Consider the following 13,429-nt stretch of genomic DNA (forward strand, 5'->3'; position numbering starts at 1 on the left):
AGCTCCTAGGTCAGTGGTCCCCAAACTTTTCAGGGTCATGCCCCCCCTTTCCCCTCTCTGCTCTCCCCAGAGCCGGCAGCGGCGCTGTGGCTCCCGGGGAAAAGGTGGGGGGAACCACAAACAGGAGTAAGGGTTGCATATGGGGCCAGGAGCATAGCTGAGAATGGAGCCTCTGCCAGGGGCTGAGGGTGGTTGCATGGCCAGGTGTGGAGCTGCTGCCAGGCTCCCTCCCCACCGCTGTGGGGGCTAGCTCAGGCCCTGCCACACACCCCTGAATGTTTAGGAGCGCGTCCCACAGTTTGGGGACCTCTGCCCTAGGCTCTATGGTGATACAAACAGTAAATAGTAATCTGATCATCTTTAGAAAATACTGCAAAATCTTCCTCTTCAAGAAAGCCTTTTAACCATAGCACAAATGACTCTCACACCACTGACACCCACATCTACTCAGCCTAAAACAACCCAGATGGAAACAAAGGAAAACACCCCGCCCCAAGCAGAGCTCACACCCCCAAAAGGGAGAGGAGTCATTCCACTAGAGCCTTCGCTACTGATTTTTGGTCTGCCTTTGCTGCAGAGGGGACTCGAGAGATTTGCACGGGGGTTGCTCCTCTCGAGCTAGCCAAGCTCAAGCGAGAATGGCCCCACTGAGCGATAACCCTGGAGCGGCTGTCTCCACACTGACATGGCACTCACTCGTGTCGGGCCCCTCATGTGAGGACACATCCCTGGGTTCTTTGTACGGCAATAAGCTGAACCACTCTATGAATTCTTTCCCAGTGACTTGGGGGATAACGTGTCTGTCCTTTCTGGGCACACAGGGGGAATTGTGGGAAGGCATAGGAGAACTAGCAGCGCTCCACCAAAGCTAAGCTGCATCCACACTCCAGAGCAGTCGGGGGAGCAGCTGTCAAGTTGTGCTGACGGAACCTACACCCCTGGCAGGCCAGCCTTCTTGAGTGGAAAAGCACCCCTACCCTCCGGTGAAAGGATTTTGTGTGTGGACTGGACTCAAGTTAGGGGCAACACTCGAGTTAGTTCTAGCTCTTTACGTGGAAGAAGCCCAGACATTGCAGTGATGGTTGACAGCATAAAACCCAAAGATATAGAAAAAGTGCCGTGATGAAGAACAAAGTAAAAATGCCACTGATGTGTTGTCATCCCATGAAATCAAAACCAGAGCTGTAAAGGATGGGCGCTGCAGGACGATAGAAGACACTTCACCCCAACTTGGGAGACAGTGTCACCGGATTGATAGAGGAAATTAATTAAAAAAAAACCTTTCCACTGACGAGGCAGCTTTTCATCTCTAGATGTAGAGGTACTCTGCAAGGCAAGCCTCACTATCCCCATTTGACACAGCTGTGAAATACTTGCTCAAGGTCACAGAAATGGCGAAGTCGAAAGGACACCCATGGTGGTGCAGCAAGACGAACAGAGAATGCCTAAGGTCACACAGCAAGACATCAGTAGAGAAGGTCTCATTACCCAAGGAGACCTGACTCTCAGCTCCATGGGTAGCAGCCGTAATAAGGAACAAGCTCCCTCCAGTCTCCTAGGAACTGCCCCAGAGTCCATCAGGAGCAGAGGGGAGCTATGGATGTTCAGGAGGGCTATGCGGAAGGCTCAGGGTCCATGTACCACTGACTAGATGCAAAATTTGTCCTCTCAGTTATAACTAAACTGGAGGGCAAAGAGTGGTGGCTGCAACAGGAAGGGTGGGACAAGGCTGGACAGAAGAGCACTCAACATGCCACCAAAGTACTAGGTTAAAAATACTCTTGTGTTCAAGAGAGGCAAGAACAGGAAGGAAGCAGGGGTTAAGTCTAAGCAAAATGAGCAAGTCCAAGAGAGATTAATTCAAACAAGTTCTTTAGAGGGGACAGGACTCCAGAGGCTAATTCTATACGGTGGGGAGCAAGAACCTATGGATTCTTTGTATTCCTCTTACCCCAAAAACTCCACCCTGGATTGGAGCCATTGGGTTAGGTGCTTTACAAACTCTTAGGTGCCTAAATACCTTGTGGAATCTGGGCCAAACTCCCATTAAAATCAATAGGAGTTAGGCATCTAAATACCTTGGAGGATCTGGGCCTTAGGGCTTGTCTAACCAGGGAAGTTATACTGGTATAAGGTAGGATGTGATTTTAAAGCACTGTAGTTATAGCGGTATAACCCCCGTGTGGACACTTATTCCAGTATAAGCAGGCTTGGTTTTGGTTTAGCTTGTTACTTGGGAAGGGGTTTAAGCTTACCCCTCTCCCCCAAAAGCCACTTAAATCAGAAAAAAAATGTGTCCGTGTGTGGAGTCATACCAGTACATCAGGTTAACTACATTGGTATAATTATACTGGTATAACTGGTCAAAACTTTAGAAGAGTTCATCCCTGCCCTGAAGTGCTTACAATAAGGACAAGACAGACAGATACAAAAAACCAACATATTAACAAAGAGTCAACAGAAGAGAATTTGTAAGTTACAATTCCCCCCAACCCCTGCCAGATTCCCTTTCACACAATAGCTCTCCCATTCCCAGCCCTGTCCAGCTGCTACAGTCCCAGACTCATTAGCTTACTTTCAAGTGTTTAAAAGTGATATCAGACCAAAGATCCACACATGGACCCCCAGGGAATAACTGTTCATTTTCTGAGCATCACTACCGTGTCCAGCGCGGTGCAAACATATATGATAAGACACACTTTGCCCCAGTGAATTTACAGTTTAATTACCATGTGCTGATCCATTAGAGCTTCCATTATTATACTGGGTCTGTAGCTTCTTCCTCTCCCAAAGTGACACCAGCAAGGATGGCTTAGCAGTCTAAGCATTAGGTTTGAGACACCTGGGCTCCTTGACACCATCAGTTCTGATCCCAGCAGAGCTGACCTCAACCTTTTTTCCTTCCTAGGTAGATATAAAGTGTAGACCATTTAGTTTATTGGGTGATGGTAGGTGTCAAAACTGAGACCCTGCCTATGCCACAGGGATGTTTACGATCCCATTGCACTTCTTGTAAAAGTAGGAGCTTACCTCAGCGTGCTTGGCTTTCCCTTCCCACACTGTTCTGCAGTATACTGCGTGGTGTTTGGTCACTGCTTTCCACCCCAGAGCCAGCTGCACCTCCGTGCTGCTGCTATAATTTGTTAAAGGTTTTGTAAAGCTCTTCGGGATTCTTTAATTTAAAAACATGCTTCATATATAATAAATGTATGATAATATTAAAAATCCCAGGGCGTGTTTAATGATGCTAGCCTAATAATTACTTACATTTTTATAGCACCTTTCATCCCATGAGATCCCAAGGTGCTTTGCAGATTTAATGAGCTGATCAACAAACTATGCACAGGAAGCACTTCATCTACCACTGAAATGCAGCTACCTCTGGGGTGAGATAGAGCAGCTGTTTGGGAACCTTACACAACAGTCTAGGGCAGAACTATGTCATATCCATCTGAAACCATAGGGGGAATGTAGAAGATAATTACCCACACTGGAATTGCCTCAGGATATCTTGAGCCGTGCCACAGGATCTTCAGTGAGCACGTGGTCGGGGCTTATGATTTATATCCTTTCGGAGGACTGGGGGGGTTGCAGTACGGGTTACATACCGCTAGAGGTTGTACAATGAATGATGTGAAGGGAGACTGTAGAGGGAAGAGGACAATGAGGAAATCAGAGGGCTGATAAGGATCTGTGGCTGATTGGCAAGCGTGCAGCTCCATGTGTTGAAGAAGCTCATATGGAGGCAGAGGTGTGGGTTTGGTTGTTTTTTTTTCCTTCCTGGCTGACATGTCTTTTCATGTCAAAACTTGGATCAAAGAGAAAAACAGAAGTATCCAAAACAGAGTCCTTTGTGGGAATAGGAACTGAGTTTGGCAGCCAATGTCTCTGAGAGATTCTTACTGAGGAAACTGAGAACCGTCAATGGGATTGGTCAATCACTAACAAAGAGAGTGTCCTGCAAGGCACTCGGGGCCTGCAGGAGATGTACAGGAGAGGGGCCCAAGGCTAGGAGAAAAGTCAAACTGCTCTAGAATGGTATCTTCTATAGGGCACCATTCAGCCTTTGTGGTACAGATAAGATGTTTGGGAAAGTATTTCATTCTCTTGAGAAACAGGCCTGAACTGGAAGACCAGATCAGAAACCCTTCCTTCCCTGAGATACCAAATCCAGTAGGCAGATCTCTTTGCTCATAGCCATCTCAATCATCCAGCTCTCTAAGCTGCAGGTTCCTAAATTTTTGCATTTCAGTTGTAATTTTGGAGCACACACTGCGTTTATTTATAATTGAATTAATTCACACAGGCAGGTATTGCTCTTGCAAAGACAGACCACCCTTCACCTGAGCCGCCTTCTCCGTGGTCAAAAGAGGCAGCCCTGATTCTATTAGGCTGAGATTCTTCCCTGGCCACAGCAAGGGCTCCCTGACTCTCAAGTTAGGTCTACCTCAGCCTCAGTATAGATTAGAACAGCCTGGGGACAGCTCTGAACTGAGCCAGCTGGTAGGTTATGACGTCCAGGAACCGATGGGAGCAAAGATACTGCAGCCATGTCCCTATAGCGAGTGCAGTAGGCGGTGAGACACAAAAGTCAGCTATGCTGGCTATATGCCACGGGGGGCTCTCCAACTTACTTGTCCCTTTTATTTGAGGTTTTAATTCAGTGATACTCTGACTGAGGCTCACGAGCCGCAAGGGGCTCTTTAATGCGTCTCCTGCAGCACATGCTATTAAAGCACTGTGTGATTTAATTAGTAACCGATCAGGATGCTTTAACTATGCTATTCACCAACTGTAATTGATTAAAATAATAATACTTGGTCAGTCATTTTGCTGTGAGAACTTTGTATATTTATTAATATTTCCACGTCATACCATTTAAATATGAATATATAGTACTACAGTAAATGAAACAATTAATTCACACTTCTGTGGCTCTTTTGGATAATGCTGATCGCTAATTCGGCTCCTGAGCCACTGAGCTCTGAGTATCACTGTTGTAAATGAAAGATCTCAGGAGAGCTTTATTGTAACCCTGTATTAAAGCTCTGAGTCATTTTCATGCTGTACTAATTGTGACCAGGTCAAATCTGTTTGTAGGTAATTTACATACAAAAAGAATTGCTTAGAGAACCTCCCACCAAACTTCACCTGCTGTGCACAACAGACAAGGCAATACAAGAAACAACCCCAAGGACCAGAGGATACATGGTCAGAGGCGACACTCACTGTGGGTCACAACCCAACTGCTGAACCACAGGGAAAATGCTACCAGGAACCAGCTCAGGTTAATCATTTTGAACCCTCCCCTTTCCAGTTGCTCCCACTCCCTTGTCCTACCCTCTTTTACCCCCTAACCTGGTCACAGTGGAATTCTTGCCTCTCCTACACTGTGTTCAGCTCTGGGGCAAGGGAAGTCGTGTGTCTAAAGGCCATGGGAAAGGCTTCACAGCCTCTCAAAGCAGGGCCTCCCCGAGCACCGGGAGATGCAGGAGCAGGAAGAAAACAGCTCCACAGCAATCCAGCATCCTCTTCGAGCCCTATATCTCCCACCAGCCACCTGTAGTCAGCAGCCACCCACCCACCAAGCAATAGCCCCACCAGCACCAAAGAGCCACCCCTTAGTTTCCTGCAGTGACCCTGTTCCCGCAAAGCACTGGGAAATTCAGGACACAGTAAGAAGCCATGGAAGAGTGCTATAAAGAATACATAGCTCTTATCTAGCACTGCTCACCAGTAGAGCTCAAAGCACTTTACAAAGGAGGTCAGTATCATTATCTTCATTTTACCTGTGGGGAAACTGAGGCACAGGAAGGTCAAGTGACTTGTCCACGAGCACCAAGAAGGCCAGGGGCAGAGCCAGGAATAGAACACAGGTCCCTGGGGTTGCAGTCCAGTGTGCTATCCACTAGAGGCAGAATTCTGCGGGGAGGAGGTTCTAGGTGGAAAAAGATTGAGAAACTTGGAGGTAGGGTTTGGAGCAGCAGACTGCAAATCAAGACTACTGTTTTTTCTTGCTGACTGCCAATGACATGGGTAAATCATAGAATCTCTCTCTGTCTCAATTACAAACCTAAAAAGTTTTACAATGCCTCTGTGAGAGAGATAAATACTTGTACTTTCATAGCGGCCTTCACAATACAATATGTTGCCCTTTTATAGCACTTTTCATCTGAGAATGTCAATGCACATTACAATATTAACTTAGCCTCACAACATCCCAGTAAGTTAAACGTTATTATCATTTTACCAACAGGGAAACTGAGGCAGAGCAAGGTTAGGTGATTTGGCCAAGGTTACACAGCAAACTGGTGGCAGAGGTGTGACTAGAACAGAGTCTCCTGACTCCCAATCTGCTGTTATAACCACTAGGTGCTTTTCCAGCTGAGCTGCAACCAAATATAACCTGGAGGCAGCTAGATCTGAAGATCTTAAATTCTTGGGGCCTAATTCTGCATAGTCACACCACTGTCAAACTGGATTAACTCCACTGAAGTCTGATCCTAACTGCATTGACACAACAGGCCCTGACTTTCCTACCACAACTGTTTTACATCAGCGTAACTCCACTGAGGTCAATGCAGCTACTCCTGATTTACACCAAGGAAAACAAAACTCAGGACCATCAGCCTTCCTGAGCGACCGCATCTTTGCCTCAGTTTCCCAATCTGTAAAATGGAGGATCACTTTATTCTAGAGAGGTCGAGCAGGGTGTTATTGTTATTGATGGAGGGGCCAAAGCCTTCTCAGTCAATGAAATCTGAACCAAACCTTGCAGGGGTAGAGTGCTACATGAACATAGAGCGGGACAAGGTGGATGAGGTAATATTTTTTAATTGGACCAACTTTTGTTGAGGAGGGAGACAAGCGATCTTTCAGGACCTGAAGAACAGTTCTGTGTAAGCTTGCAAGTTTGTCTCTCTCACCAACAGCAGCTGGTCCAGTAAAAGATATTACCTCAGCCACCTCTAATATCCTGGGACCAACACAGCTACAACAACACTGGAAACAATCAGAACACTTACTAATATTTGGCACTTGCCTTCAAAGCACATTAAAAGCATTCTTCTTCATAAGCCCTCTGGAATGTAGGTAATATATTACTATCTCCATTGTAGAGATGGGAAAACAGATACAGAAAGATCAAATGACTTGGCCAGTGCCATACAATGAGTCAGTAGCAGAGCTAGGAGAAAACTCAGGAGAGCTTCCGGTTCCCAGTCCTGTAACCAGACCACATCTCTCTCTACATGTACCTTTATGCTTCATATATTCCGTATCAATGTTAGGGCACTTAAGTGCAACAAGCCCTTGATTAAATGAAAATTGGGCAGCATTTGCATTATGCTAGAGGTTCATGCTTCCATGCACCTTTCAGTGAAGCTGACAGACAGGGGTCACTGCTGTTTCGAATATAAACCCTCATGCTGCTGAAGAGCAACTAAGCCCAGGACCCAGTCACTTTTACTCAGAGCCAAAAGACAATCTATGCGTGGGTTGGTGTTAGCCACAGTTCCTCAAAGCTCTCAGAGCATTGCCGCAGCTCGCCCAGCTCAGATGACTTTAATTAAGTGAAATCTCACTGTAATTACCTAGCTGAGGACAATAGAGTAACGGTTGGTTTAGGCAGCCTGGGATCATTTACACGACTGCTTTATCCGTGCTGCAATCAGTCAGCATTAGCCTCTTTCTCCAGCATAAGAGGTTCGAGGATGTGTAGGCATGCCAATACTAAGAAGGAACTGGGGGATGGGGGCACAGAAATGCATGCATAGAGAGAAAGCATTTGAAAGTATTTTTTAATCTTGCTGCAGGAGAGACTGCGCACGCAGGTGCCAGCAGTGTGTCTGACTCTGTTCTTATTAGGAGTACTTGTGGCACCTTAGAGACTAACCAATTGATTTGAGCATAAGCTTTCGTGAGCTACAGCTCACTTCATCGTAGCTCACGAAAGCTTATGCTCAAATAAACTGGTTAGTCTCTAAGGTGCCACAAGTCCTCCTTTTCTTTTTGCGAGTACAGACTAACACGGCTGTTACTCTGAAATCTGTTCTTATTGGAGTTTTGCCATAGCCCCCCTGGTTGCAGGATTCCATGCAGCAACAGAGGGATCCCAGAAAAATGAAATCACATATGCCTGCAAACAGCGCTGCGTTTGCAACAATTGCATGCAACACTTTTGCAATTTTGTGGCTTCTGTCTTTAGTGCTTGCCCTTATTAACCATGCTACAGGATTCTGTGGTGTCAGTGGCCCAGATTTTACGATGGCAAGACTTGCAGGTTTTTGCATCTTTGCGGTAGTTGTATAGTACAGTAGCTTTAGGTTTCTTAAGAGTGCAAAGAGTATTAATCATTAGCAATAATCATTAGCCCACCAACCCTCCTCCACAGCCAGGCAATCACTCCAGACTACGGAGCTCAGCACCTACCCCCCTGAACCCTACACTCATCCCCCTTCCATGCCTGGCACCCACTCCAACCCCCTGAGTATGGCACCCATCCCCCTTCAAAGCCTGGCGCCCCCTCCACCCCCCCCCCAGCATGACCCCACTCCACTCCTGACCCCCCCTTCACCCTGCTGAGCTCAGTATCCACCCCCCTCTCTGAGCACTGACTTCTACCCCTCTCCAACACCCAACTTGCCCCCAGGGCGAGCCTCTCACGTGTGCACCGAACCCCCTGCGCCCGCTTCCTCCCCTCCTGCTGGACTTCACTTGCTGGCAGAGGTGAGCACAGGGCCGCCCTACGGCGCATGCGCCAACTCCATCCTCCCCCGCCGCCGCCTATGGGGCTGCGCGCGCGACAGGCTGAAAAGGCGGCGCGAGGCGCCTCGCGCGCGCTCCCTTTCACTCCCTTTTTTCCCCCCCCTCCCCTCCCTCCCCCCTCATCGCTCGCGCTCGAGCCTGAGTCGCGAGACTGGCTGCGGCGGCCACGTAGCGCTGCGGCGGCGGCGGCGGCTGAGGGGAGCGGGAGCCGCGTCCGGCGGCGGCGGGGCCTGGGCCTGAGGCGGCAGCTACGCGAGCGCCGCGGCGGCTTCGGGGGCTGAGCGGGAGGGAGGGCCCCTGGCGCCCGCCCCCCTCCCTCCCCTCTCCTCCCCTCCACCGCCCGGCATGGACGGCGGCGGAGGTGGCCCAGAGGGGCTCGGCCTGGGTGAGTACGGGCCGCCCGCCCGGCAGGGGACCCCGGTCGGGCCTTGGGGGCAGCCGGCTGGCAGCGCTAGGCCCGGCCTCGGTGGGGGGTGGGGGAAGGAACTTGGGCAGAGTCGGGAGGCGGCAGCAGCTGAAGCCCCCCCCGGGGGGGGGCGCACCCTAGGGTGCGCGGGGCGTGCACCGGCTGCTGCACCTTGGGGGCGGAGGGGTGGTACGGGGGGGGGGTTGCACCGGCTGTTTGCAGCCCGGGCAGGTGGGGGGCTGGGCTGCCCGAAGCAGGTAAACCTTCTCGTGCTGCCTCTTGCGTTGAGCAAGGGGGGGTTACATTTCCGCACATCCCCTCCCTTCGCTCGGTGATGGGCCCGGGTCTCGCCGTCCTCCTTCCCGGGAGCGGCGGCATTGCGTGTGGGGCAATAGAGAGATCAGGTGCAACCTCTTCCCCGCTGTCACCTGCGGGCTGTGCATCCGCCACCCACTGGGTGTGCATGCCCCCCAGCTCGGCAGGGATGCGTGGGGGCTGCAACATGCATCCCCTTCCCTCCTCTGCTGCTGGCTCTGGAGTTGTTATGCGGGGAGGGGAAAATGTATCCACCTCCTCTTTCTCCCCCTGGTGATTCCTACTCTCGGGCTGTGGGCCATGTTTTCTAGTTTCTTCAATCACTCCATAAGGCACACTGCCTTGATGATCCCAGGACAAATCGTGCAGTGTGCATGCTTCCGTTTGTGTGGAGCTGTCTTGTGTGCAGCTCAGGGGTCTGTGAATGTCTTGGTACCTGCATTGTAAGAATGAAATGGTTAAGCATAACAGTATTATAGGTGCACTCTTTCTTATATATTGTGCCTGAGGTTTTGGGTCTGGGTGTAGTAGAAGTGATCTAAGGAAGAGTGGGGGAGGTAGTGTGTGCACTGAGGGTATGAGGGGTGTGCATTTTTTCAGAGGATGACCTGAGCCTTATTGTTCTGGGAATGACAACTGGCACATGCTTTGTTGACAGTGGTGTATGCGCCATGAATCAGGAGAATGATGCTGGGGTGTGTGTATGCACTGAATAGAGGAGATGCTCTAATGTGCAAGCATTGATTTGTGAAAGATGGTCTGATGCACCTTGATTTGTCATGGCATTGACTGCCTGCCTTGTTTGTTCACGTGATCTTAATGTGGAGTTAGCCTTGTGCGTCCACTGGGTTGAGCTCTGTAACCCTGTTATGCCGGTACTGAATTGCATTGGTATGGGTTCTGGGCTCGTAGAGTATGTTATGGGAAAAGGATTGGGTGGGTTGAAATGTTCAAAAAGTTTAGTATCTTTAATGACATTTTATGGACTGTGTTTTGTTTTAAAAAAAAAAAATCATCCCTTTCCACTTTAAACACCTGATGTGGTTTAGTATAACCAGTGGTACCTTGTTTCTAGAGTCTTTTCCCTCCCCTTTTCGCTTAAGATACTCTGTCTATTTTACGGTGATTAATCAAGCACCTACAGTGTGTCTGTGCTGTATGAAAAAAAGAACCCAATCGCTTCCATAGACAGTTTACGCTCATATCCTGATATTGACAACATAAGTCAGGGGTGGTGCAGATGTTGGATAGGACGCTTCTCGGAAGTGTACAATTGAGAGATCATAAAATGTAAAATCATTAGATAGTTTATATTGACTTTGTAACTATGCAGTTTTTCAGTGCTGGGGAGAGGTCTTTTATGCATTTATTGTAAAATTTTTAGTGAGCTGTGTTCTCAGTTTTTTTCGGAATTGTATCTAGTGATTTGGGTTTCTCCGGCTACTAACTTCAGAACTGATGTGCAAGAAACTAGATCTGGTTTATTTGTGAAGGTCAGTTCAGAATGAAAATAAAGCTATAGTATGAAGTAGCTTGTGTAATCGTTTAGCTTTATAATGTGGACTTATGTCATTTACACTAGCAGAAGCTATTCGGCTTGCACTTTTAAGCTAGTACTGTATCACTGGCCTATTTTAAATGATCTGATGGGTTAAGTGGTACTGCTTTTTTGTTTGACACAAATGTGAAAATACAGAGGTTCAGTTTTTCCTATGAGAGTACATCTTTCATGAGGAGATCTCTAGTTTAGTAACAAGTTAGCTAGATTTTAAGGGTAGTATATCAATTTGGACATTTAGGATGCTGGGAGAATCTGCTTTTGTTGCCTGAGTGTTAGGGTTAGGGAATGTGAGAATATCATAGTATAATTAGAGTTGAGTAATTGCATATAAAGGGGAAAACTCTGTGTATACATATAGGAAGTTTATTCCCCATTTATAGCTAGGGGAGCTTATGTAGTGTTAGCCTCAGGAAGAGCTGGTGAAAAAATCCTTTAAACTCATGCAGCTAAACTTGGATAGACCTCAGTAAACAAGAGAACATCTTTCATCCTTAGTATCATGTTTTATATATGAATGTTTAATTGAAGAGTAGCGTGCAGACAGCATATTTCTGAGACAGCGATAGAAATGTTTTTGGTGATTCCAAAACTGCATGCTAGAAATGACTTACGTTTATTTAGCACTCTATATATACTAGTGCCATAATATGCCTGTGCAAAAAGCAAGCCTATTGTTCCTGTTATGTTAAATTTCTTTTGTAGGGGCAAAGAAGTGGCAACCTGTTGAGAAGATAATCTCTTCTGAAAACCTGCTTCTTTGGGTCAATATTACAGAACTTTTTCTAACCATTTACTTACTTAAATTCCTACAACACAGAGCAGCTAGTCATGTAATGTGTTCTGCTATGAGAACTGCTCTCTTTCTGTGAGATTCAGCGCTTGGCTTGTACTGGAAGACAAACTAGATAAAATCATAATTTTAAAAAAACCCTAAAATTTTTTAAAAATACTTGTGCTGCTAGTTCTTTACATTCTTCCCATTTTACAATCTTAAATTACTAAAGTAGATTATTGTATGTTTCTTTAACTTCCTAATTGTTAGTAGAATTTCAGATTTTATATGGAAATTTTGTCCATTAGGAAGCTTCATATTTAAAATGTTCATCTATACTGAAAAAGATAAGTCCAGGGCATTGTTAACATCTTTACTGTAAGAACACACATTCAGTCACAGAATTGATAAGCAAATACCGCATACTGTAATTGCAGCCTGTGCCATCTTCGGTTATATTGAACTTTTATAAGTCAGGAATGCTAAAATATTTCAACCATGCTAATACTTCTCCATCAGGGTTTGAAGTCAATGGGATTTATACTCCTGAATTACATACGTGCTTTAGAATATCCTACCCTTAAATGCCTTAAATATGGGTTTAGGAGCCTAACTTTAGATTTTTTTTATTTGTGTGTGTATATATATAAAAAGCTCATATTAACTTTATTGTATTGTAAGTCTAAATAACTTTTCATTATTAACATTGATGCTATTGTTTGTTTTGAAGTAACAAATTTTATACCTCTAAATATTTAATACAAATACAGTTTTTGTCTCATACTGCAAATACTTGTGTACGTGCTTAACTTTAAGTGAGTTCATGTCAGTAAAGTTACTTATCTCCTTAAGTATTTGCAGGATCAAGTTCTGCAATTTTGTAAAATTCAAATAAATTACCCTAACAGTAATGTTATTTTTAAAAAGAAAACCTTTGTAATTTAGTTCATTATAAATTTTAATCTTCTAAATGTGCAATAGTACAAATGTTCAAATTGTTTTGAGGCTTCATAAAACTGAGTGATTTATATCACTCCACTCTGCTGGAGGACAGTTGCAGAGGGAGTGAAACTCTTGAGGTAGCTGTGGTGCCAGCAGCTCAAACTCATTAGTACAAACAGCTTGCATTAGTTTCCTTGACACTTTCAGACACTCTTCCCTAAGGAGGTTTCAGAGTAGCAGCCGTGTTAGTCTGTATTCGCAAAAAGAAAAGGAGTACTTGTGGCACCTTAGAGACTAACCAATTTATTTGGATGCATTCGATGAAGTGAGCTGTAGCTCACGAAAGCTTATGCTCAAATAAATTGGTTAGTCTCTAAGGTGCCACAAGTACTCCTTTTCTTTTTCCCTAAGGAGGTTTCAGACCAGTAGTTTTCTCTCAGGAGAAGCACTCTGATTTTAGCCATCCTAAGCTTTGCAAACTGCTGTAACCAGAGCTACCTTCAGAGTTTCTGGAGTTCTTGCTTGCAGTTTTACTCCTAAATTTGGAAATTTGATTATTTTTGTGGGAAAGTGTGTTAAAAATGGAATATAGGAAAGAGTTCAGTAGTGGGCTTGCTTCTTGTTGTTGCAGTGCAAAAAAATGGTTTAGTACTAAATTAACATTCAG

The 13,429-nt window shown here is 46.1% G+C and overlaps 1 protein-coding gene and 1 long non-coding RNA gene across 2 annotated transcripts in view; one reads left to right on the forward strand and one right to left on the reverse strand.

Annotated features, from left to right (window-relative positions):
• Nucleotides 1–2,738: 2,738 nt before the first annotated feature.
• Nucleotides 2,739–5,993, reverse strand: LOC144257875 (uncharacterized). Its single transcript, XR_013344609.1, has 3 exons — nucleotides 5,790–5,993; nucleotides 3,486–3,644; nucleotides 2,739–2,904 (listed from the first exon to the last, which is right to left on the reverse strand). It is a non-coding gene; the product is annotated as an uncharacterized LOC144257875 (long non-coding RNA).
• Nucleotides 5,994–8,804: 2,811 nt separating this feature from the next.
• The window catches only part of ZNF652 (zinc finger protein 652), a 34,258-nt gene continuing 29,633 nt past the window's right edge, over nucleotides 8,805–13,429 (forward strand). Inside the window, exon 1 of the mRNA XM_077806059.1 lies at nucleotides 8,805–9,151. The gene's annotated coding sequence lies outside the window, so the exon portion shown is untranslated. The remainder of the gene's footprint in view (nucleotides 9,152–13,429) is intronic.

Source organism: Eretmochelys imbricata, chromosome 27, assembly GCF_965152235.1.
Source record: "Eretmochelys imbricata isolate rEreImb1 chromosome 27, rEreImb1.hap1, whole genome shotgun sequence".
Taxonomy (NCBI): Eukaryota; Metazoa; Chordata; order Testudines; family Cheloniidae; genus Eretmochelys; species Eretmochelys imbricata.